This window comes from Balaenoptera musculus, chromosome 12 (assembly GCF_009873245.2).
Source record: "Balaenoptera musculus isolate JJ_BM4_2016_0621 chromosome 12, mBalMus1.pri.v3, whole genome shotgun sequence".
Lineage (NCBI taxonomy): Eukaryota > Metazoa > Chordata > Mammalia > Artiodactyla > Balaenopteridae > Balaenoptera > Balaenoptera musculus.
Genome location: NC_045796.1, coordinates 1,895,545 through 1,919,267, shown reverse-complemented (window position 1 = coordinate 1,919,267; position 23,723 = coordinate 1,895,545). Strand labels below are relative to the sequence as shown.

At 59.6% G+C, this 23,723-nt stretch overlaps 1 long non-coding RNA gene across 1 annotated transcript; it reads right to left on the bottom strand.

Annotated features, from left to right (window-relative positions):
- Positions 1–5,159: 5,159 nt before the first annotated feature.
- LOC118905240 lies at positions 5,160–15,782 on the bottom strand. Its single transcript, XR_005022184.1, has 3 exons — positions 15,562–15,782; positions 14,824–14,977; positions 5,160–5,479 (listed from the first exon to the last, which is right to left on the bottom strand). It is a non-coding gene; the product is annotated as an uncharacterized LOC118905240 (long non-coding RNA).
- Between the last annotated feature and the right edge of the window lie 7,941 nt (positions 15,783–23,723).

Genomic DNA, 23,723 nt, shown 5'->3' with positions numbered 1-23,723 from the left:
AGGGGTCTGACTGCCGCCGGGAGTTGCAGGTGGGTGCAGAGCGCTGGGGGGTCCCCGCTGTGCCTCTGCTGGGCGACGGGAGCTGAGGGCCCCTCACAGCGCCAGCCCGGTGACGGAGACACTGGAGGGGTCCCCCCGCGGGTGTCCAGGGCCCGGGTGCCTGTGGGGCTGAGAAGAGCCGGCCCAGAGGAGAGGCTAGGCGGCTGGAGCGCTGCCTGCTGCCCACGCGGGTGGGCCGGGCTGCGTCTGCCGCCCACTCCACCTCTTGACCTCAATTAAAACCCAGGGCCCAAGAGCAGGGTGCGGGGCAGCGTGCAAGCCCGTCGTCCACCCCTTCGGTGCACCAGCTGCTCTTCCGCCAGCTGACCTCTGGCCAGGGTTCCAAAGCGACGCCCTGCAGGGAGTAGCTCCTGGCGAACTCCTCATTTCCCAACAGCAAGCGCTGGCACCCCCCCGACCCTGCCACGCAGCTGGAAGCAGGGCTCCTGGGCTCAGCCACCACCCACAGGCCTCACACGGCACATCGCAGGGCGCCTCCGGGCCCCACTCTCAGGCTAAGATCCAGGGACACGATGGTGACAGGCAAGGAAAGGAAGGCGGCCGAGGGACCGCGTTAGCGGACACAGTGGGACGAGGGCCGGGCCCACCACAGCTACAGGAGCACCGGGCCCCCGGCCCCGGGGGAGGGACCTCCCAGCACACACCCGAGACCGCTGCCCCCAGGCTGTGCTCCGATGTCCCTCTCACGCACCTCTCTAAAACCAAGCCCCCCAGTAACTCGCCCTGGCACCGCAGCCCCTGCCCGGTCCCCCAGTCCTGCTGGGGAGCTGCTGTGAGCGAGGGGACCTGCTTCTGGGCTCACTCCCTGGGCCCTGATGCCAGTGCGACAAAGCTCCCAAGTCAACTGCCCATTTGTGGGACACTTGCGTTTCTAGTGTCCACGCAGCTCTCAGGAAGAGGGGGCACAAAAACGAGAACTTGGGGCAGAGAAGCGTATCTCAAAGATGTGTGCCTTTTGCGTGTGTTCTAACAGAACACACGCAATGGTTTCTATTTCAGAGAAATGAATCATAGAGAACAAAATTCTATGACGTCAGAAAATTAGCCAACCTAGTTTGAACAAGAAATTAAATAAATGAATTAACTTGAACAGTAAAGGCATCTGAGAAGCACGGCGGGAAGGACAGTGAAACTGTCAGATCGTGGGAGGAGCTGCCCTGTCCCCACGTCCCTGGGCACAGAGATGGATCTGAAAGAATTTGCTGAGACATGGGAACACATAAGGGCCGACCGTGTGGGGTGTGGACATGGCTGGGGGCCCGTTTGGGTCCCGGAGTTCGGGGTCAGCAGGTATGGACGCCCACACTAGGATGGGGGCTGGCAGCAGGAAGTCCGCTGGCGCTCGGCCCCGAGGGGGACACACTGGGGGGCAGCAGAGTGAAACACCTCTTTTCCGTGAAACCCGAGCCCTTCCCAGTCTTTAATATAAATCAACTCACGTGTTACGTGTGACACTTTATTTTCAAGACTCCCTAAGCCAAGGTCTCCCACACCTGCCCTGAAGCCTTGTGGAGGGCATGAGGGCAGGGGGTGCCCGGGGACCTTCCCCCCCAAGCAGCAGGTGAGGAGGGGGCCCGCTGGCAGCCCCAGAAAGGACTATGGTGGCTGGTGAGGTCAGCTGGCTCATGTGTTCAATCAGTCTTGGCAAGATTTGAAGGAAACCTCTATTTCAGGCCTCTGCTTCTTCCCCCGGGAAACAGCCTGTCCCAGGACCACCAGCCCCTACGGACGTCAGATTAAAACAAGCCCGTCACACTGCAGCTGCCACCATCACCGGGCCCGGAATGGAGCTGAGTAGGAAATATCGGAGCGATGCATGTAGCAAAGATTCCATAAATCTGCACCCGGGGCTGGGACGTGCGCTGTGTTTGTGCTTCATGAGTGTGAAAACCTCATAACCCCTGGATTAAGGAAGCCCAAGGGAGCAAATGCTCACAACATGCCCCTGAACGCGCTGCCCCTTCCCGTCGGTTGCAGGAAGACGAAGCCCGCAGGAAGGGGGAGCGTGGGGGGAGGTGTGCGTGGTGCCCCGCAGCAGCAAGGCCCCCCCGAAACAGACTGCGCTCGTCCCGGCCCCAAGAACCCATCCACGCCCCCCGCCCCCAGGAAACGCTCCCCCCCCACACAGGAGCCACTCCCTCCCTCTGCGTCAGTCCCCCGCTCGAGTCACGAGTCACGGTGCCCTTTAGATCAGGACAGCGCACAGCCCTGCAGAAACAAAGCAGCCTCCGGGCCCCAGCTCTGCAAGGCAGAGGGACACAGGGTCTCGAAGCTGAGAGGCAGCCCCTGGGGCCAGAGCCTCGTTTCTCCCCGTCTGAGGGGGAGCACGGCCCCTGCGACGGGGTGGTGCCCACCACAAGGTCGAGGCGAGCTCACTCCTGCCACGGGCTTGAGTCCACGGAAAGAAGGAGGTGCGAGCAGCCCCATGAGATTACGCCTCCGCAGCGCCCACCTCCGTCACAGGGCTGACTTGGGGGACGGTCACCCTCCAGCAGAGACCACGGCCACGCGCTGATCATGCGCAGACGGGGCTGCAGAGCCACCTCTGATCTTAGGGCTGGGAGTGAGGCTACAGCTAAGGTCCCACTGGGCAGGGGGCTGGGGACGGGGCCCTGTCCTCCCAGGACCGACGCACACACGGCTGTGGTCAGCGGGTGCCTGTGAATGAACGCAGGGAAACCCGCGTGTCGGGGAAAGCCTGTGGGGTCCGGGGGGCCGGCAGGCGTGGGCTCTGAGGCTGGGCGGGGTGCTGAGGAAGCTGATGTGAGGCGGAGGCAGGAAGCCTGTCCTGGAGGACGCTTGTCATTTGCAGCGACTCCAGCGAAGGTTTCGAGTCTTCTGTAGAGAACAAGGGACGGGTGGCCTGGCCCTAAAGACCATGACAACGGGGTGTGGGAAACGCAGGGGGGCTGCAGCTGCTCCAGCAAACCTGCTCCGTGACCTTCCATGGCTCCCAGCCGCCCAGCACCCCTCCACCTCCAGACACCACCTCCCCAGAACAGGTATCACTCGAAGTCTCCGCCTGGCGGGGTGAATGGGGGGTAACTTTGAACATCAGGTGGAATGTAAAGGTCACATCACTTAAGAAAGGAGGGCTCCCTGCCGCTAGGGGTGAACCTCGCCCCCAGCCAGGGCCGCAGTTCTGGATGGAGCCCGTCCCGGCGTGCTCACTGTGCCCTCCTGCCGTCCTCCCCAACCCCCCACCTCCTGCTCAGGCCCCGGCCGCAGCCCCGCCCCCAGTCTTCCTGCAGCTGCCTCGTACCTCCCCTCCCCCCCCAAGCTGGCACTGTGTTATTTCAGGGGAGCGGGTGCTGGGGGGACTGCCCGTGCCAGCGTCCCTGGTCACGGTCCCCTGAGCCGCCCTGGAGCACATCCCCAGCCCCATTTTCCATCTCACCCCTGCATTCCCACCACCGATTTGGGTCTCAGCTCACCTCTCACTGTGAGAGCTGCTTCCCAGAGGGCTGGATACGCACACCAGCGGGGCTCCGGCCAGGAAGCAAGGCGGGGAACCCTAAGCCCAACCCCTCTGAGGCACAGAACGGGAGAGCTGGGGGCCGGCGCGGGGGGGAGGTCCTGAGGCCCCCAGTTACTTTCCCCCTAATGTCAGCTCTCCTCGGGTCACGTCACTTAAAGGGGTGAAGCAAGACACTGTCCTCGTACCCCCTCCATTTTGGTAGGGTCTCCCCTGTGGATGGTGGCCCCGTCACCCTCTGGGGCCCTCCACCCCTCCTGCACAGGGCTTTAAGTTGTGCACCCAGAGCACAGACTTGGAAATTGGGAACGGGGCAGGGAGTGTGGGTCACAAACAGACGGAGGGTGTTGGCGGTGGACAGAATTTGGTGTTTGCAGAAACCGCCCCCGCCGCCGCAGGACGGCAGGGCTGGGTGTCCCTGGGGAGAGCTGGCTCTGAGTCACGCTGATGGGCCCCCTCATCCTACGACAAGCTGGGGGCAAGGACCTCCTTGTTCCCATTGCAGGGGTAAGAGCACTGAGGCTGGGGGAGCCGGGTGCTTGTCCAAAGGCTGCAGCTGTTCCTTGGTGGGGCAAACTGGGGCTGTTCCAGTTGGGGACGTGGGGTTCTGCTGCTCCAGCTGCCACCCTCCTGTCACTGTCACCAGCTCCGTAAGGACGGCAGAGGACCCCTGGGGTTGCCCTGCGTCCACCCTCAGTCTTGCTCTGGGGCGGCCCAGGATGGGAGGAGGGAGTGCAGGAAAGGACAGGACTCAGCCAGTTACTGCAGCTGGGCAGAGGCCCGGGCCCCCCCCCCCAGCTCCCATTTCCCCCTTCTGCCCAGAGAGCAGCTTCTTAGATTCCCCTCCCTGCCAGCCTCCTCTCTGTGCTGAACTTGCCATGACTGTGAACTTAGGAATTAGAGCCCCCCTGCCGCCGGCAGGCCCAGAAGAACGAAGTTAGCTGTGCACAGGCGGCGTTGGCCCGACCGTGTGGCGCAGAGGACAAGGGCTTTGGGGAGCAGCTTAGCACCCACGCTCGCAGCCCCGGCCAGCGGACGGCCGTGCACACGGCTCAGCTGCAGGAGCTCCTGCCTGCGACCCCGTCTAGCAAAGCTTACCACTTCCAAACTGTGAGTGACCCAAACCGCGGTGCCTGTGATGTATTGTCTGTCTGCTGCTGGGCGACGCGTTTCCGCCCCTCAAGGCCTGCCTGCCAGCTCCGCTGGGTAAGCGCCCGCCCTCGCTGGGAGCCCACGCTGTCCCGCTGCTCCGCCGCACAGGGACACTGGAGCTGCAGCTCAGCAGAAAGACACGCTGTGGAAAGCACAGTGGATTTCGGCAAAAGGCTGTCCAGCTGCCAGGGCCACACGCTGGGGCTGTCTCCCCTGGGAGGCCGCGCGGGGCAGGGAAGGTGCTGACACCGGCGCCAGGCTGCGGGTTCCTCCCCGGACTGGCCACCGGCAGCGGGGTGACATGGGGAGGGGTCCCCGAGTCCCCGCGCCTCCGCAGATCCTGTGCTAAGCGACCTGGTGGGCGCGGGGCAGAGGGGCGAGGTGGGGACGGCCCACCCCACGCGGAGGGGGTGTGCGGCTGACACTCGCCGCGGACGGCGACAGGAAAGCAGACCTGTTCAGTGCATTTTATTGCTGCTTTTGAATCCTCTACACATGGGGCAGCACGTCTCACCCGCGCGGGGGAGACCCGCCCGAGGCCTCTGAGGGTCCCGTGCAGGCTGCAGAGACCCAAACGCAGACGCGGCCACAGCGGCCCTGCTCATCTGAAAGCAGGACTCTGCCCTGAAACAAGCGTGAGGACCTCGGCAAAGACGGAAGGTCGCGGGACACGCAGTGCCGGCCGGGCGGAGCGGGGCAAGTCACCCCCACGCTTAGCGGGATCCATCCCTTCATTTATCCGGGAGGCGTCTGCTGAGCCCACAGACGAGCTGCCAGGTGCCGCCCGAGTCCCTGGGAAACAAAACAGCCCCTCAGCCACGGTGCTCCGGCCCTCCTGCCCTCTGCTCTGGACAGCAGGCTTGGGAGCGGCCTGGTGTCTTGCTTCTCCCGCCCCAAGTCCAGAGCGTAGCAAATCCTCACGGTTGTATCATCAAACCACCCCAGCGCCTTCCGGCCACGCCCCCCCCTCCACAGCCTGGTCCACACCCCTCTCATCTTTAGCCTGGACTACCGCAGGGGCTCCCAAAGTCTCCTCTCTCAGCCCCCAGCCCTGCGCTCTTAACATCTCGGCCCCAAATTCTTGCTACAACACGGGGCAGATCACGCACTCCAGCTCAAAGCCCGAGAACGGCGCACACCTCCCACCAAGGAGAGACCGGAGTCCTGAAAGTCACATCGGCCTTCAAGCCCCTGGACCTTTGCATGTGTCCCCTTCAGAACTCAAGGCCGTGGCCATCACAGGCCCCCCCTCCTTGAGAACTCAGGGTCATGGCCATCCGGTCATCCCACATACCCCCCCTTCTCCTGGCCTGAAGAGAAGCCCTGTCAATGGTGGTGGACCAGTGCACTTGGTATTACACTTGGCCACGACCAACCCTAAGCAGAAATGTCACTGTAGACCTTGACAAGGATCCTTCCAAGTTTATAGGTCTGTTTGACTTTTACAAGGTGGCTCAGATTTCCTGGACCAACCCCAAGGGTTCCACCTGCTCAAGGTCACAGCAGTACCCGAGAAATGTAAACCAAGATGGACTCAAGAGTCTTTTCTCAGAACCTCCAATGGGTTCTCAGGTCTGGAGAAGCACACCGGGGCATTCAGAGGCCAAAAGGTCTTTGGAAGTCTTTGGAGATGCTGTTAATGGCATGTGTTGGGAGTGGAATTCACGTAATCTGGACCCTCCCTCATGATGAGACTCTCGGAACAGCCACCTAAAGTGTTGCTCTTCTAGCACTTTCTGCTTCTTCACTTAGGAAGCTGAGTTCTGGGGCTGGGGGACCCAACAGATAAGCTCCTTTTGTTGGTGGGTGGAGTGAAACGAGGCTGTTGTCTCAAGTGTCATGTGCCGTGACCCCAGCGCCCCTCGTTCAGTGTAAGAGGTGCGTGTGCTCACCAGTCACTTGCTGGCAGGGGACCTCGGCAAGCTAGCTAACTCCTCCCACTCAGGAGTCCTTGAATCCCCTCCCTGCTCAGCAAAGCCTGACCTTCGCCTGTCACCTCCTCCTGCCCCTTCTCAGCAAGGTTCCACCTCCGGGGAGCCTGGCTGAGACCTTACGTTTGCACTTTTATATTTTCTTTAAATATAATGCATTTTACGTTTCACTTCTGTATCTTATATTTACACTTCAAACTTTTCCAAATGCTTTTATTTACACCATCCCATAAGACAAAAAGGCTCACCTTACTTCCATTTTACAGTTGGAGGAAACTGAGGTCCAAAAGGGACAAGAGAAGCGACCAGAAACAGAACCAATCACTGAGACCAGAACTGAGATACCCGGCCAGTGCTGCGTTCCCCCTGCCTCCACAGGGCTAGCAAGGCCAGGGGCCTCCCCGCCCAGATGCCCGGGCAGGTCCTCCGTGTGTTCTGAGGGGCCTTGGCTGGCTCTGGACCAGAGAAGTCCTGGGTGCAGACCTCCCCGAGGTGCACAGAGGGGCAGAGCCTCCCCAGCCCCTGCAGCAGGAAGTGAGGCGTCCTGCAACTCCAGAGAGAATTAACAAGACTACTCTAGTGAAAGGGGAGGGTGGCTGCTTTTTCTCGGCTTAACCTTATGAATTTACAAACCAGGGGTGGAAACTTACAGACAGGGTACTGAGTAGCAAGAAAACCGCAGACCGAGCTCCCGCACGCCTGCAGCACGCCAGGCACACGGCACAGCGACGCCCGCGTCAGCCCCTCCCTGCTGGATGACGCCCCGGAGGGACCCTTCTGCGAGGCAGCGGCGCCCCTGCTGAGAGCTGCGGGCCAGCTCTGAGGGGCGCTGGGACTGCAGCGCGATCTGTCGACGGCTGAGAAGGGGAACGAAAGCCCGAGCTGGGCTCTCTAGCTGCCGGGAGCCCACATCTAGGAAAGCACGGTACTGAGGAAAGGCTGAGCCTCAGGCCAGACCGGCCCAAGCTCCAGCCGACTTCGGGCCCCTTCCCCTGGGCGCCAGGACACTGGGCCCGTGCAGGCAGGCTGGCCACAGACGGGGCGCCCAGCCCGCGGGGCTCGCGGCTCTGACGCCAGGCTCTTCTCCTCGTCCTCCCTCTGCTGAGGGCGTGCGGGTCCTGACTCGTGCCATCTGGAGCCTCAGAGCACCCGGCACCCGGCCCCTGCAGCAGCCCCGGCCCAGCGGAGAAGCCGTGCCTGGTGCCTGCTTTCGGGAGGCCAGGGAAGAGCCACGGCGGGAGTGAGCGTCTTCAAAGACGTTATTGATCCAAGTTGCTGTTAATGGCGAAGAATCAAGAACGAATTCAAATACACACCAACTTCAAACCAACAGCATCAAACCAACAGTTACAGTTTATCTGGTTCACTAGTCACCTGGCAAGAGCTCTGGGAGAGGCGCGGATGCCGGGAAGATGGACAGATGCCCGAGTGAGGGGCTCCAGCACCGAGATGAGCGGGCGTCCACTCCGCCGGCGGGGCCTCGTGTGCCCCGAGGACGTGCCCAGGCCGCACGGGGCAGGCCTGACGCTGTGCGGACCCCGGGCGGCGGGGGGCGTGCCCTGGTGGGTGCGGGGGGCGTCTGCCGCCTGCGAGCTTCCCAGACCTTGCTGAGCAACGCCTGGCAGACCGGCCTCAGGTGACGGGAGCAGGGAGGGGAGGGGCCCGCTCTCGCCTGCGGCCCTGATCCCGCTGCGGGCGAGCGCTGCCCGATGCTCCCTCTGCTGGCGGGTGGGCACTGGCGCTCCCGCGCCCAGGACACAGAGGTGCCCAGACTGGGGAGGGTCCAGGGCCCAAGCCCACGGAGCAGTGACCTGAGGCCCGCCGCGGGGGGCACCTCCTGGGGAAGCAGAGCCTTCCTACACGGGGCGCCCCAAAGGGTCTCCATCACCTTTCATCTTGCACCCAGCACGTGGCCCGCGAGGCCGCTGGGCGGGGTTCGGCAAGCGGCCTGGTGCCCCCGCCCCGAGTCCCAGCCCCTGACTGCCGGCCCCCAGGGCTGTGCCGGCTCGTGGACCGCGGCCTCGGAGGAACGCGCTTCACCTGTGATCGGGGTGACACACGCGAGTCGGCCCGGAGGAAGCGCGAGGCCGCCAGCGGACGCCCCACGGTGGAGGCGACCATTGAGAGAACGTGACCACCGGCTGACCAGCAGGCGGACCCGGACGACCCACACCCCGGTCCTCGGACGCGGGCTCCGCCGCCGGTTCCCGCAGGAGCGGCGGTGTCAGAGACGCGCGGAGGTCCTCTGGAGCTGAGCTCGGCCGGGCCGTCAGGGCCTCCGTGTGAACTTGAGACTCTGGCGGGCGGGGTGCCCGAGACGGGCGTCGCACCGAGGCCCCTGCTTAGTAAACTTGCACCTGCCGCCTGGGTGTCTGCCTCTTTCCTGGTCTCTCCCGCCCTCCACGTACGGAGCCAGCTTCAAATGCCACCCGGGAAACTCCCGAGGCGGCGACCCAGCCAAGGGCAAAGCGGGGTCGGTGGGTGAGCGCTGCGCCCTGAAATCGCTGTTCCCGCGTTGGGAGCGTGCGCTGGGGCTCGGGGGGAGCCTTTACATAGCGGGGTCCCTGTCACGAATGTTCACTGGCCGCTCCTGAGACCCCAGGGCCCCAGCACCCGAAAGGGGCCCACAGACCCGGGCCCAGCCTAGAGGACCCCGCGCGGCCTCGTGGCTGCCCGGCCCTCGTGTGTCTGCCTGGCTGGGCCACGTGCCCGGTGTCGGCTGCTGCTCGGAGGGGGTCTTCGGGTGAAGTCATGGTTTAAACAGCTGACCCTGAGTAAAGCAGATGAGCTCCGCAGTGTGGGAGGGCCGCATGCAAGCCGTCCAAGGCCTTGAGGAGAGACTGAGGTCCCTGGAGGAGGAGGCCCTTTGCCTCCAGACGGCCTTCGACCCGAGTTGCAGCGTCCGCTCTTCCTGGGCCTGCAGCCCTGCCGCCCGCCCCGCCCTGTGGATTTCAGACCTGCCAGCCACGCAGGCACGATCCAGCTCCTCAAAATACAGCTCTCTGCCTGTCCCCCCAACTGGTTCTACAAAATACAGCTCTCTCCCTGTCCCCCCACTGGTTCTACAAAATACAGCTCTCTCCCTGTCCCCCCACTGGTTCTACAAAATACAGCTCTCTCCCTGTCCCCCCACTGGTTCTACAAAATACAGCTCTCTCCCTGTCCCCCCACTGGTTCTACAAAATACAGCTCTCTCCCTGTCCCCCCCACTGGTTCTACAAAATACAGCTCTCTCCCTGTCCCCCCCACTGGTTCTACAAAATACAGCTCTCTCCCTGTCCCCCCCACTGGTTCTACAAAATACAGCTCTCTCCCTGTCCCCCCCACTGGTTCTACAAAATACAGCTCTCTGCCTGTCCCCCCCACTGGTTCTACAAAATACAGCTCTCTCCCTGTCCCCCCCACTGGTTCTACAAAATACAGCTCTCTCCCTGTCCCCCCCATTGGTTCTACAAAATACAGCTCTCTCCCTTTCCCCCCCACTGGTTCTACAAAATACAGCTCTCTGCCTGTCCCCCCAGTTTGTTCTACAAAATACAGCTCTCTCCCTGTTCCCCCCACTGGTTCTACAATATACAGCTCTCTGCCTGTCCCCCCACTGGTTCTACAAAATACAGCTCTCTCCCTGTCCCCCCATTGGTTCTACAAAATACAGCTCTCTCCCTGTCTCCCCCATTGGTTCTACAAAATACAGCTCTCTCCCTGTCCCCCCACTGGTTCTACAAAATACAGCTCTCTCCCTGTCCCCCCACTGGTTCTACAAAATACAGCTCTCTCCCTGTCCCCCCCACTGGTTCTACAAAATACAGCTCTCTCACTGTCCCCCCACTGGTTCTACAAAATACAGCTCTCTCCCTGTCCCCCCCACTGGTTCTACAAAATACAGCTCTCTCCCTGTCTCCCCCATTGGTTCTAAAAAATACAGCTCTCTCACTGTCCCCCCACTGGTTCTACAAAATACAGCTCTCTCCCTGTCCCCCCCATTGGTTCTACAAAATACAGCTCTCTCCCTGTCCCCCCACTGGTTCTACAAAATACAGCTCTCTCCCTGTCTCCCCCATTGGTTCTGCTTCCCCGGAGAGCCCCGACTAAACCCCCATATTCGACACCCACTCTATTTATCTAAACCCACATTCCTGCATCCTGGTGACGCCCGTGGAACACACGCGGGCAGATGGGGGCTCTTGCACAGCCGTCTGCCCTCCTCCCTTCCAGAGCACCCCGCCTGCCGGGTCCAGGGGAGCAGACCCGTCCCACCTCCCGTCGGCTCTGCGCCACGCGCTGGCGTTCCCCTCCTTCCTCCTCCCACCAGCCCTGCCACCGGCCAGGGGCCTCCTGCTGAACTCCCACCAGCCTGGTCTGTGCCGCCCACGTGTCCCGCTTGGGCCAACAAAGCGGCCTGCTCCCCCTGCCCTCCTTCCCTCTCCTCACAGCTGCCCAGACGTCTGGAAGCAGGGTGGGATGCACCCGCCACCCGCCCAGGGCAAGTCCTCGAAAGGCCCCCACTGCCCCTCAGGGCCTCTCCCCCTAACTTGGCGCGGCCGGCCTCTGTCGTCCTCCCCCTACCCCTCTCCTGCCCAGCCCCTCGCCTTCTCCGCGTCCAGAATTCTACGGGGACTTCCCACCACGGCCCGCACGGGCTCCCCACCTCAGGGTCCCCCCACCTTGGGGACCCCACCTCTGCACCGTCCCGAGTACCGTTCCCTCCGCCTGGGATGCGCTACCTCAGGCCAAGGCCCCTTCCCACTGTCCACTGGCCTCTGGCCGCCAGCCACCCTGGCACTGACCCTGTATCTCCCCGGGCACGTGGACTCCTGTGTGCCAGACCTGTGCCTCCCGTGTCCTCGGGCTGGTCTCCCGGTGCTGCGCCCCACACTTCCGAGGGCAGGTCTGCGCCCGGCTGCTTCGCTGCCCCTGGGCCCAGCTGCCCGATGCGCACGCATGAGAACCCCAGGGCCACGTCCCTCTCTTGGGAGCAGAGAACAAGCTGCAGTGTCACCTGTGGCTTCCTCTACAAGAGCAGAGGCAGGTCCGCTCAGCCCTGCGTCCTGGCAGGGGCCCGACTCATGGCACAGGGCATGCACCTGTGAAGATTCCCTTCAAGAAAGGACTGACTTTCACCCGCCCCCCCAGACTCTTCTCCCTGTCGGGTGGGGCTGGGAGGGAGGCGCCGACAGGGGGTCTTGGCCGTGGCCTCAGGGGACGAGGAGGAAACGGCCAAGGGCAGGGTCCGCTGGGCGGCTAGGCGCACACGCAGGCACCGCGGCCTCAGGGCTCATCCTGCAGGCGCTCGGCCTCCCTCCTGTGTGTGCCCTGCTGTCAGGATCACGCTCTCGGTGTCCTTACAGCAGGATTTGGGGCCCTGGGGCCCACGGGCACCCTGTAAACCTCTCTGCTTCCTGCTCCATTATGTTATCGAGCGAAGTAACTGGAATAACGACCCCCTTGGTGATAACAGAAGCTTAACGTCAGCATCACAGTCAGGCCCGTGTGTGCAGGCGGTGCCCCGGGAACCAGCGGCCACCCAGACCCGTCCAGAGGGGCCGCTGGCCATTGCCACCAGGGGTCCCTCCACGGGTGCCTAGAGAAGGGAGCCTCAGGTGTTGGGCCCCGTCGTGCTCGGTAGACAGGACAGGGAGCGCGGCCACGCAGGCCGCGTCTGGGCTTGTGTGGGGAGCAGGTGGCGGGGTCCCTGGAGCGCTGACACTGGTGTCGGGCGCGCGGCCCCCTTTCCTCACCCCCGTCCACACGTCTGTGTCACGACGGCCACAGTCGCTCTCGCACTTGCTCACTGAGCCGCCTCCCTGACTGATCCACGTCTCAGCCTGGCAGCTCCACCAGCCTCCCGCCGGGCTTCCCAGCAGGGGCACGGGAGGGTGTGGACTGCAGGGTGAGAGGTGCCCAGCCCAGGGGTGCAGGACTGCGGAGGGGGCCGAGCCCAGGGGTGCAGGACTGGGGAGGGGGCCGAGCCCAGGGGTGCGGGACTGGGGAGGGGGCCGAGCCTAGGAGTGCAGGACTGGGAAGGGGGCCGAGCCCAGGGGTGCAGGGACTGGGGAGGGGGCCGAACCCAGGGGTGCAGGGAGATGCAAGGTTCCCGTAGTCAGAGACATTCCCTCCCTGCTGGCACCCACCCTCAGCCGCGCCCAGGTGCCTGGGTCACACTGTGTGTCCTAAGGATGGGGGAGAACGAGGATCAGGTGACCCCGACGCTCCCCTGAGTAACAGCCACCTTGAGACAACAGGTGTCACCTGAGAACATCCCAGGCCCTCGGTCCTGCCACAGCAGAGACCTGACCGGCTCCTCCAAATGCAGTCATTTCGAAAACAAGGCACAGTTCTTGTCAAGTACAAAGTACCCGGTCTTTGCGTCACGGACACTTCAAACTTTAAGGAAGCCAGCGATTCTGTGTAGGCAAGTCTTGTACTTTTCCAAACCAACCACCTTCCTAAAAAGGCCGAGGCCTCGAAACAAACGGGCCAGGAGTCAAGAAGCAGCTCTGCTTGCCCTGAGCACAGGGAAGCCACCTCTGCTTGGGGGGGGGGGGCCCAGCCACGCCTAAGAAGATGCACAAACGGCCCGCCTGGCAGGATCAGGTGGGCGAGACGGGAAACCCGCAGGCCTGCACCTCGTCAACACGGCTGGCTGGCGTTCAGCCCGCCCTTCTCGAGAGCAAAATGGCGCAGCGACGGCTGGCTGATTAAAGCTCCTGGGAAGTTATTGCTTCTAGAAGAGAGGAAATGGAGGCCCTCTGCAGGCCCCTGTTAGGAGGAGGGCAGGGTGCCCCAAACTGTCCCCGTGGGGCAGACCAGCCCTGGCTAAACTGGGGCTGGGGTGAGGTGACAGGTGACCAGGCCCTGCCCTCTGAGTAGCCGGCAGGCCACCCACCCCTGCCATGTCCTGCCGAAAAGCATGTTGAGGTTCTAGTGGGCCCGTCTTCCCCGTCTTGGGAGGCCTAGGATTTCCTGAGGTTCAAGTTCACATCTCTCGTTCACTGCAGGGACTGGTCCGTGCCAGACCAGAGTCCGGGAGAATCGGCACCTGATGACAGCTGCTCCTGGAAAAGCCACTCTTCACTTGGGGGCCACAGGGCCCTGCCACGCACACAGCCCCGCACGTCCCACCTACAGCCCCACCGTCGGGGCGTGGACCTCAACATACCCACCGGCCATCCAGCTCGTGCCCAGAGGCCAGGAAGGGGCTGCCACAAAATGCCCACCTGGGCCCACAAGGCCACCACTTTAATAACCTAAGCCAGGTCAGCAGGTGGCTGGGGCCTCTGTGCCCTCGTGTCACCACACCCTGGTCACCAGAAGATCCTTGAAAGTCCAAGGGACTTTGTGAACTGGACACAACTGTGTTACGTGGGGCGTGACTTATAGAGCCTCCTCGTGTCAGCCAAGCAGCTGGCCCTGCACACCCCGGCCCCCAGGTAAGAACAGCCACGGGGCCTGGGCTGGGCCTTCCTCCCCACTTCCTTGTGTCTGCCGACCTCTGCTGGGAAGACAGGCTGCACCCGACCCTGCCCCGCTGGAATTGGGTGGGTGGGCGCGGGACGCACGTCCCTTTTTGTCTTCAGTCACATTCGTCCATACTTGATGGAGGCCGGGGGCCGAGGTTCCACAGAAAAGTGGGGACACGGGTGTTTCAGGGCCAAGTGGCCAGCAGCCCCCTTCCCGATGGAAAGGCCCAACTCCCCGCCAGCAGCGTCCCAGAAAAGTCCACTCACCTTCCAAGGAAACTCGACAGGTGGAAGAAGACACTCACCCACTGACCCCAAGCCGCCCCCTGCGCCCCAGCGCTCGCCTCCCCCCTCCCCCGCAGCCCTCCCCCGCAGCCCTCCCCCGCAGCCCCCCCGCAGCCCCGCCCCCGCAGCCCCCCCGCAGCCCTCCCCCGCAGCCCCCCCGCAGCCCCGCCCCCGCAGCCCCGCCCCCGCAGCCCCGCCCCCGCAGCCCCGCCCCACTCCGCAGCCACTGTCTGCTCCAGCCTTCCTTTCTGGGGAGGCAGAAGAGAGGGGCTGTGGCCGCGCCGCTGAACCAGGGAACGCCCTCAACGCGGCGATTCACAGCTAATGTCAGTTTGTTGCCTTGCGTCAATGCCACCAACACCCCACACACAAATCACCCAGAACAGCCCGACCTTGTGACCTGGGAAGTTCCAGTTCTCCTGGGAACCCCATATCCTGCAGGCAGGCAGGTACCCCTCACCTGGGTGTCTCCCTCTCGGTGCTTTTGCCGGCGGTGCCGAAACGGGAAGCTCTTCCCCGAACCTCAGACGCCCCTCCTCCAGGTCAGCCTCAGGCAATGTTCAGAGTCGAGCCCTCTCCAAAGGAGCTCAGAAAGCCCACGTTTCAGGCCGCACCTGGATGGAGAGCGGCGGGGGCGGGATAAAGGAGGCCGCGCCGCCAACGCGGACCAGCGCCGCCGCCCCGGCCTGAGTCGGGAGCACCGGGCCACCGCGGGGTGTGGGTGTGGCGGTGATGGGGCTGCGGGGGAGGGGCTGGAGAAGCCGCGGAAGGAGTGGAGGGCGGGGGGGCGGGGGGCGCCGGGGGGCCAGGAGGACCGGGGGGCGCCGGAGGGGCTGGGGGAGCCGGGGGAGCCGGAGGGGCCGGGGGGGGCCGTGGGGCCGGGGGAGCCGGGGGAGCCGGGGGGCCAGGGGTGCCGGGGGCTCCCTCTAGAAGGGCTGGCCGGGGCGCGCCGGCCCGCTCCGCGCACAGCCTGGGCCCGCACCAGGTCTCTAAGTAAGAAGCCGCCCAGGGGCGACAGCAGGCCCGGGGGAGGGTCCTGACCTTCGCCTCTGGGTGGGACCTAGAGGCGTAAACCAGGAAAGGAGACGGCGGTGAGGTGACAGCCGTCGGGTCCGGTGCCCGCGACCCCCGGGACCCCCGGCCGGGGCCGGGGTCGCAGGAAGGGGGTGCCCCCCGCCGCGAAGACTGACACGCTCACCTGCGGGGATCAAAGTCAGGGTCCAGACAGGGCTCACGGTTCCGGGTCTGGGTGGGCGTCGGGGTCCGTATCGGGGTCAGGGTTTGGGTTCGGGTTCGGGTCCGGGTCGGGGTGAGGGTCCGGGTCTGGGTCAGGGTCCGGGCCTGGCCCCGGGTCCGGCTCCGGGTCGGGGTCGGGGTCCGGCTCCGGGTCGGGGTGAGGGTCTGGGCGAGGGTCCAGGTCGGGGTCCCGGGGCGGCGGAGTGAACGTGGCCGTAGCTCGGTTGCGGTCAGGCTGGAACCCGCGGGGGCGGCGGTTGGGGGCGATCCCCAGGGGGAGGTGCCCGGGCTCGGGATTGGCCGGCGCCCCAGCCACTGCCCGCTGCCTCCCGCCCCCGCCCCGCCTTCTCCCCCGTTCTCCCAGCCCCTCCCTTCCCCACCCCCACACCACCGCGGCCCTCCCTCCCCGCCGGACCAGCTGGACGGCCCGGCCGCGGGGCTTGAGCATCCGCGGTCGCACCTTCCTGAGGGTGCAGTCTCACGGGGTCGCAAGGTCCTTGGGTCCCGTTCTCCGGCGTTCGCACGGGCCCGGGCGCTCCGGTGGTGTCTGGGGGAAACGTCCCGCCGGACCTCCACCAGCCAGCGCGCACCCGCTCGCCCTGGAGGCGCAGCGCAGAGCGCGGTGCCTGGCGAGCGGAGGTGCCCCCAGGGACCTGGTGACCTGCGGGAGGGCCCAGAACCCGCCGGTGGGACGCGCGCGAGGCGGTAGTGGGCGAGCCCGGCGTGCGCGGGGAGGGATGCGCGCCGTTTCCAGTGCCGCGGGGCCCGAAGCTGATGCAGCCGCAGGGCCCCGAGGAAGGGCTGGGGTGTGATGTCGAGAGACAAGTAGGCCCAGGGCCCTGGGAGGGGCTGCGAGGGAGCAGTCCTGAACCCTAAACCTCACCAATTCCCAGCTTTGTTTTTCTTCATAGCTCGTGTCAGCTTCTAGTATATTACCTTATTTACTCTTTCATTTTGATCAAGTCCCCTCCACCAGGGCAGGTATTTCTGTTTGCTGCTGAGACCCAAACACCTAGAAGAGTGGCTGGCAGCTCACGGTTATTTGTTCCGTGAGTAAGTTCGTACCTCGGGGTCACACTCAACCAACAATTGGGGTAAAGCTGTTCCCAACTCCATTTACTCACGGCTTCCTTGGGACGCTCTCAGCACTGCAAACCTCAATTATTTCACAGCCTCATTTGCAGTGTGATTTTTCAGGTGTCTCCTCCCCACTCAACCGTGAGAGCCTCGTATTTGGGTACAAGCTATTTTTCATAATGCCAACCATCTACTGGGTACTCAATAATATGCTGAATTCTGCAAGACAGGGACCATTCTTCCTATTTTATAGAGGACAGTGAGGGTTGGAACAGATCAAAACTCAGGTAAGGGCGCACAAAGCTTTCTCCTGCTGCACAGCCTAGAGAATATCCACCGTGTCCTGCTGTCTGCATTTGCCCTTTTTTTTTTATAAAAGATAACTGAAATTTTTTTTTAAAAAAATTTATTTATTTATTTTTGGCTGTGTTGGGTCCTCGTTTCTGTGTGAGGGCTTTCATCTAGTTGCGGCAAGCGGGGGCCACTCTTCATCGCAGTGCGCGGGCCTCTCACTATCGCGGCCTCTCTTGTTGCGGAGCACAGGCTCCAGACGCGCAGGCTCAGTAGTTGTGGTTCACGGGCCCAGTTGCTCCGTGGCATGTGGGATCTTCCCGGACCAGGGAGGAAAATGGCGGAGTCCATGATGGAAAGTCACTGGGGAACCTGCTTGGATTTGTTGTAGAAAAAGGAATTCCCCCCTGGTCTGTAAGTGAATTTACTGCCTTAGTTAATCAATACATAAATCCGGTAGACTCTAGGGTTAGAGAACCCAGAGCCTCCAGTCAAAGGAAGCCAACCTAGGAAAGGCCAGAGTCAGCAGACCTGCTAAGGATTCAGAAAGTGAAAACGGGAGGAATCAAGGGTGCTGTTTCCCAGCTCCAGGGATGCGTGAACACGGGCTGCCATGCCCTGCAGGGAAGCAGGCGGGTGACGGTGTTGAGGCTGGACTTAACTTCAGGATGTGTTGTTCCTGAGATACTTGCGAGATATCCAAGAAATCAGAGAGAGGCAGTGTTCAACATTCCTTTGGAAATTATTGATATTACTGAAAATATACATTCCACAACACACATCAAAATTATACCTTTTTACTCACTTTTAATTGTATTTGCTCTGTACTGATCTGACAAAATATTTTAAATAAAAGTAATGTTGTAGCAAAATTATGCAGGAACCAAACTTCAATGCACACAGTGCCCTGAAAGTTATTGAAAGATTAAGAAATTATTTCAATAAAAAGAAAGCAATCATGTTTACAAAATGACATATTATTAATGTCAAAATAAAGATGACAAAGTCTCTTGACAGTTGATGCCAAGTTTGCCAACAAAGAAAATAATAGGAAAAGAAAAAAGAAGGCTCATTCTACCTGTGCAACTTATATTCAGCCCATCTTTGAAACATAAGACTATTTAAGAATAATTTTTTTTCTGTGTTAGAGACAATAATAATTTTGAAATAAAGTTTTGAGATCCTGAAATAATTTTATGGCCTTTACAGTTTTCCAGATGCCTTATGAAATCTGAAAATTAGATGAATTCTGCCAGTACATAAAATGTGTCTACACTGAATCTACCGCTGAACATGGTAAGAAGGTGATATTGGCTGGGGGTGGGTGGGTGGAGCGGGGGTACCAGGGTATGAGAATCTAGAAATTTCAGGTTGTTTTCTAAAGCTGGATGACTCCCATTAAAGTCCTAAGATATATTTGCAGCAGTAATTTATTGGATACATTTCTAAATCACTTCGAATCTCTCAGGACATATACAACTATGCCAGTGTCATGTGCTAGTGGAAAGTGTAGCTTCTCAAAATTTGCCCAAAACCGCTTGTGATCCACAGTGTCACAAAAAACTGTCAAATCTAGGGACCTGTTCTAAAATGCAATATTGAAGCCAGTAAGTAATGAAATGCATTTTGAAAATTTTCTCAGCCAAAAGCAAGGCACGTTTTTATAAATATTATATCCTAGTGACATAGAGTTTCTAATTATTGTGATTAAAACTTAAATTTTTATTATTTCATGTTTAATAATTGCTTGTACAAGTTATACAGACTGACTTCATGTGTTGTAGTAGTTGTTGAGAAATAAATAGTATACTAATCTGACAAAGTTTACTAAAAAAAGGTTTTGCCTTTTTTTTTTTTTTTTTTTTTTTTTAAAATTATTTATTTATTTATTTTGGCTGTGCTGGGTCTTCGTTTCTGTGCGAGGGCTCTCTCCAGTTGCGGCGAGCGGGGGCCACTCCTCATCGCGGTGCGCGGGCCTCTCACCATCGCGGCCTCTCTTGTTGCGGAGCACAGGCTCCAGACGCACAGGCTCAGTAGTTGTGGCTCACGGGCCCAGTTGCTCCGCGGCATGTGGGATCTTCCCAGACCAGGGCTCGAACCCGTGGCCCCTGCACTGGCAGGCAGATTCCCAACCACTGCACCACCAGGGAAGCCCCAAAGGTTTTGCCTTTTAAAATTCACACGGAAGGATGGGCTGGTCACTACCCTGAAAGAGACAAGATTATAATGTGAATCAGCATTATTAAAGTGGATTGGCCAAGGATTTCAAATAACTATGTTAAATATATCTAAGCAGATAAAGAAGATTTATCAGTACAAAATAAAACCAAGAAACCATAAAAAGGCCCGAGTGGAAACACTCAGCATGAAAAATGCAGTCGCTCTAATGAGAACACGTAGATAGCATCTCTGTACAGCGGCAAGAGCTGCACCCAGTCCCTGGGTGGGGGGAGTTCCCCCACCAGGCGATGCCCCAACGCCAGCTGGGGGTCCTGCAATTCAACTCAGATCTGGCACCATCTACCTGGAGCTGGTGTCAGACCCCACCAGGTAAGGGCTCAGTCCCACGAGACACCCGCCCCACACACACTTTAGACACCGATTCCAAGCCCAGGTCATCACCTGTGCTTCCGACCCACAGGATATACATCTGAGGTTCCAAGGACCCCTTTCTTGGTTTCTATTAATTTGCTTGAGTAGTGCACAGGTCTCAGGAAATCAGCTAAACTGGTTTGACCAGTTAACTCAGGAAACTCACTAGATTATGGGTTTATTAAAAAAGAGGGCATAACTCAGGAACAGCCAGAGAAGAGACGCAAGGGCAAGGCTCTGGGGAAGGGCTTCCATGCTGCCCAGGTGCACCGGGCTCCCAGCACCTCCAGGTGTCCACCGACCCGGACGCTCTCCAAACCCCATCCTTTTGGGTTTACGGAGACTTCACTGCACAGACAGGATTGATTAAATCATTGGTGGTTGGCGATTGAACTCTGTCTCCAGCCCCTCTTTCCTCCCTGGGGGTCGGGGGTGAGACTGAAATTTCCAACCCTGTAACCACATGGTTGGTCTCCTGGCAACCAGCCTGCAACCTTAGAAGCTTTCCTAAAGTCACCTCATTAACACAACAAAAGACAGCTTTATAGTTTACCAGTTAGGAAACTCCAAGAGTTTTCGGAGCCCTGTGCCAGGAACAGAGGAAGGCCAAATATATATACATATATGTATATAAAATAAATCACAATATCACAGGTGGATACATACAGGATGGATGAACAAAATAGGAAGCAAATGGGAACAGCCCTCAGGAGTCTGCAGGAAAGAATAAAGAAATAAAAGCTGCACGAGAAAAATAAAGAGATACCAAGGGTAGAATTAGAAGTGCCAATTATAGCAATCTATCCATGCCAGGTTAGAGGAATTGCAAAAAAGAGCTTTAAAAAATATAGGTGAACTATTTGGAGGGAAAAAAAGCTGAGGGCCTCTGGTTTGAAGCCAGAGGGTGGAGCCGGAGCAGAGCCAGGGCCAGAGATGCTCCCTTCTCCAGGGAAGGGGGGCCTCTCCCATGTGGCTCAGACAGACTGGGTCTTGGGGGCGTTTCCAAAGGGGCTGGCAGAGCAAGAGGATGTCCCAGGAGCATGCTGAAAGGAAAGAGGAAGGGCGTGAGGACCCAGGACGTGCAAGGTCCCTGGGGGTCATCTCAGCACACAGCCGCCCCTGTCCCCGTCCAGAGGTGCCAGGGCCTTGAACAGATGTTACCACCGTGGGCCGAGGGTGGAACCTGCGGCCAGCACAGGGGAGCAGGGGACAGGGTGGGGACGGCAGGCCACCTCCTGCAGCTCCCGGTGTCCCGGGGTCTCTGAGTGCCCCCCGGGGCCTCAGCCAGGGCTTGAGCCTGTGGGCACGTCAGGCCTCCTCCAGCCCCGAAGGCACGGGCTTGAGCCCACACATGTCTGGGCTGTGTCTTCTTTGGACCTGAGTGCCACCCGGTGACCCCCAGTGACCAGCTGCAGTTGGGCCGAGTTGGGCTGGGGCAGGCGGCGGGCGATGGGGACGATGGGCCCTCGGGTGCGCGTGGGCCCCCGCTGCCCCGCGCCCCATCCTCTGCTCCACTACTGCAGAAGCGAGCGTCTCAGGCCCTGCAGCTGGGTTGGAGTGACACCGAGTGTGGCGCCCTCTTTTCAGTGAAGGTGGTTGTTTGCCGGGAGATGCGGGGCCGGCTAGTGGCCGAGTGTGTGTAACTGGGACAAAGCGGTCGCTGCTGGCAGGGCCTCCTGGCTGGGCAGCCTGCTGCTGTCGTGCCACATATAAGGTCATTTCCAAGCCCTTAACCAGCACTTCCGGTGGGCGGCCAGTGCCTGGACACCGAAGCCCTGGTCACTCCCCATCAGCGGTCTTTCCAGATGATTCCTCAGGTCTGCAGAGCGCTGAGAAAGGAAAGGGCTCTTCAAATTCTTAGCAGGAATCGAGGCTCTGGAACCTGTCTTTTCCTGAGGCCCCCGCCTCGGATCCCATCCCTGTTGGGGGCTGGTGGTGGACACGCTGAAACGGGGGGTCAGGCTGTCATCTCCGGAAGAGACTGGCGGGCACCAGTGAGAAGACAGAAGCGCTGGCTGGACGGATGGACGGATGGCCCCCGTCTCCCCGAGGCTCACGTGGACTCAGGCCATGTGGGAGCCCCTGGGACCTGCCGAGAAGGTTGTCTGATGCTCTTAACTCCAGTCACCGGTCCAGGGAAAGCTCACAGACGTGGGCCACGTGTGAGGGAGAAGGCAGAGCTGGACGGTGGTCTGGGGCTCGGCGAGTGGCAGATAATCAGAGATTAGAAATTTGTCTTTCATGAAAGTTCAACTCTTGCCATCCAGTGTTTGAACATGGATTTTCACAAAAGTGTCTTTTTTTTCAAATTCTTAGATTCATACCAATGTGCTCAAAACAGGCATAGAACTCTAAAATCAAGAGAGCTTAGTAGCACTTCCCTTCAAACCTTTGAAAATCACTATTATTTTTTACTTCCTAGGAATTTATGCATTTACTTTTCAACTTTATCGAGGTATTATTGACAAATAGAATTGTAACATATTAGAGTGTACAACATGATTCGATAAACGTAAACACTGTGAAAAGATTCCCTCCATCTAGTTAATGAACACATTTATCACCTCACGTGTTTCTTTCTTTTTTTTTTTTGGCCGTGCCACGCTGCTTGCAGGATTTTAGTTCCCTGACCAGGGATCAAACCTGGGCCCCCTACAGTGGAAGTGCGGAGTCCTAACCACTGGACCACCAGGGAAGTCCCATATTTTTCTTTTTTTTTGGTGAAAACAATGAAGTTCTGCTCTCTTACCAAATTTCAGTTATACATAGGGCGGTTTCAACTACACTCACCATGTTTTAAATAGATCCTCAGACCCTGAAAATTATTTTTTAACACAATTATCCACAGACAGTGCAAAAAAAGAACATCTTAATAACGACCCCCAATACCTACCCCCTAACATCACGCAGACCCTGCCAGCTCCTTCCTGCTCATGTGTGCACGTACATATGTGACTTTGTTTCAAAAATGGGATCACACTGTCATACAACTTATTTTCCTACTTAGCAATAAATCTCAAAGCTCTGTTTTATTAACATATAGAGTGATAACGTCATTATGATAGCTACAAGGTATCCCGTTTGGGGCACATCCTACAATTTCGTAACTGACCCTCCTAGTTGTTGTTTAGGTAACAACCGATGTCTTTGTCTCCTAAACACCTGTTCTGAGCATCCCCGCACTTCAGTCTGAGGCCACTTGACCAACAGGCGGTGGAGACAGCAACTCTGTCACCCCAGGTGTGTCCCTCTGCTGGCGTGGCATCTCCTGACGTCCGCCTCCTGGGGCCAGACCTGTCTGCTGGAGAAGGAGACCATGGTGGGGGGGCCCGGCAACAGAGGACGTAGCTCTCTTGGGCATCGGCCTGCCGAGCCTGGCGTGACTGCCACTGAGGTGGCGGCCCTGGCGGGGGGGGGACTTCTGGCCGAGCCCAGGCTGCCCAGAGAACCCAAAAGGAAGTGAGGCATTGTGGTCCTGCACTCAGTTTGGGTGCTTTGTCTTGTAGCAAATGGTCCCGAGCAGGGGCCAAGACAAGGCGTTTATTGACCTCTGAGAGGCTCTCACAACAGACACTCGTCGAATCAGATCCTTACACTAGCCCTGAGGGTTGGTTCTCCTGCTTTCATTGTACAGACCATGAAGCCAAGGTTCAGGACAGAAGCCACCTGCCTGACCACACAGCACAGGGAAATGCAGGGGTGAGGGCTCTGCCGCTCCCTCCAGGCTGAGGCTGAAGTCACCCCGCTCTGCCAAGAGCCCGATCGGCCCCCGGAGCAGGTGTCCGGGGTCAGCTCTGAGCAGCTCGTGTACGCGCGGTGGTGGCTTGTGGGCGTCCGTAAGTCAGAGCTAGGTCGTGCGCCTTGCCACGTGAAAGCACTCTGACTTTGAGGGTGTCATGCGTTAAATTAACCAGGACGGCTTATCCCACAGCCGTCGTGGGATCACACCTGGCGTCTGGTCCTGCTGATCTTGGGTGGCCTCGGCTTGCAGTGGCTTGAAGCAGGGTTTCGGTTCCTGGCCAGTGACTGAGGCCAGTTGAGGCGGTGAGAGCTCCGAATCCTAGCCACTAGACCAGACGGAAAGTAGTGAAACAAGTAAAGTATTTATTAAGAGAAAAAAAGAGTATGTGTGGATAGACACACGAGCAGACTTAGAGAGAGTCA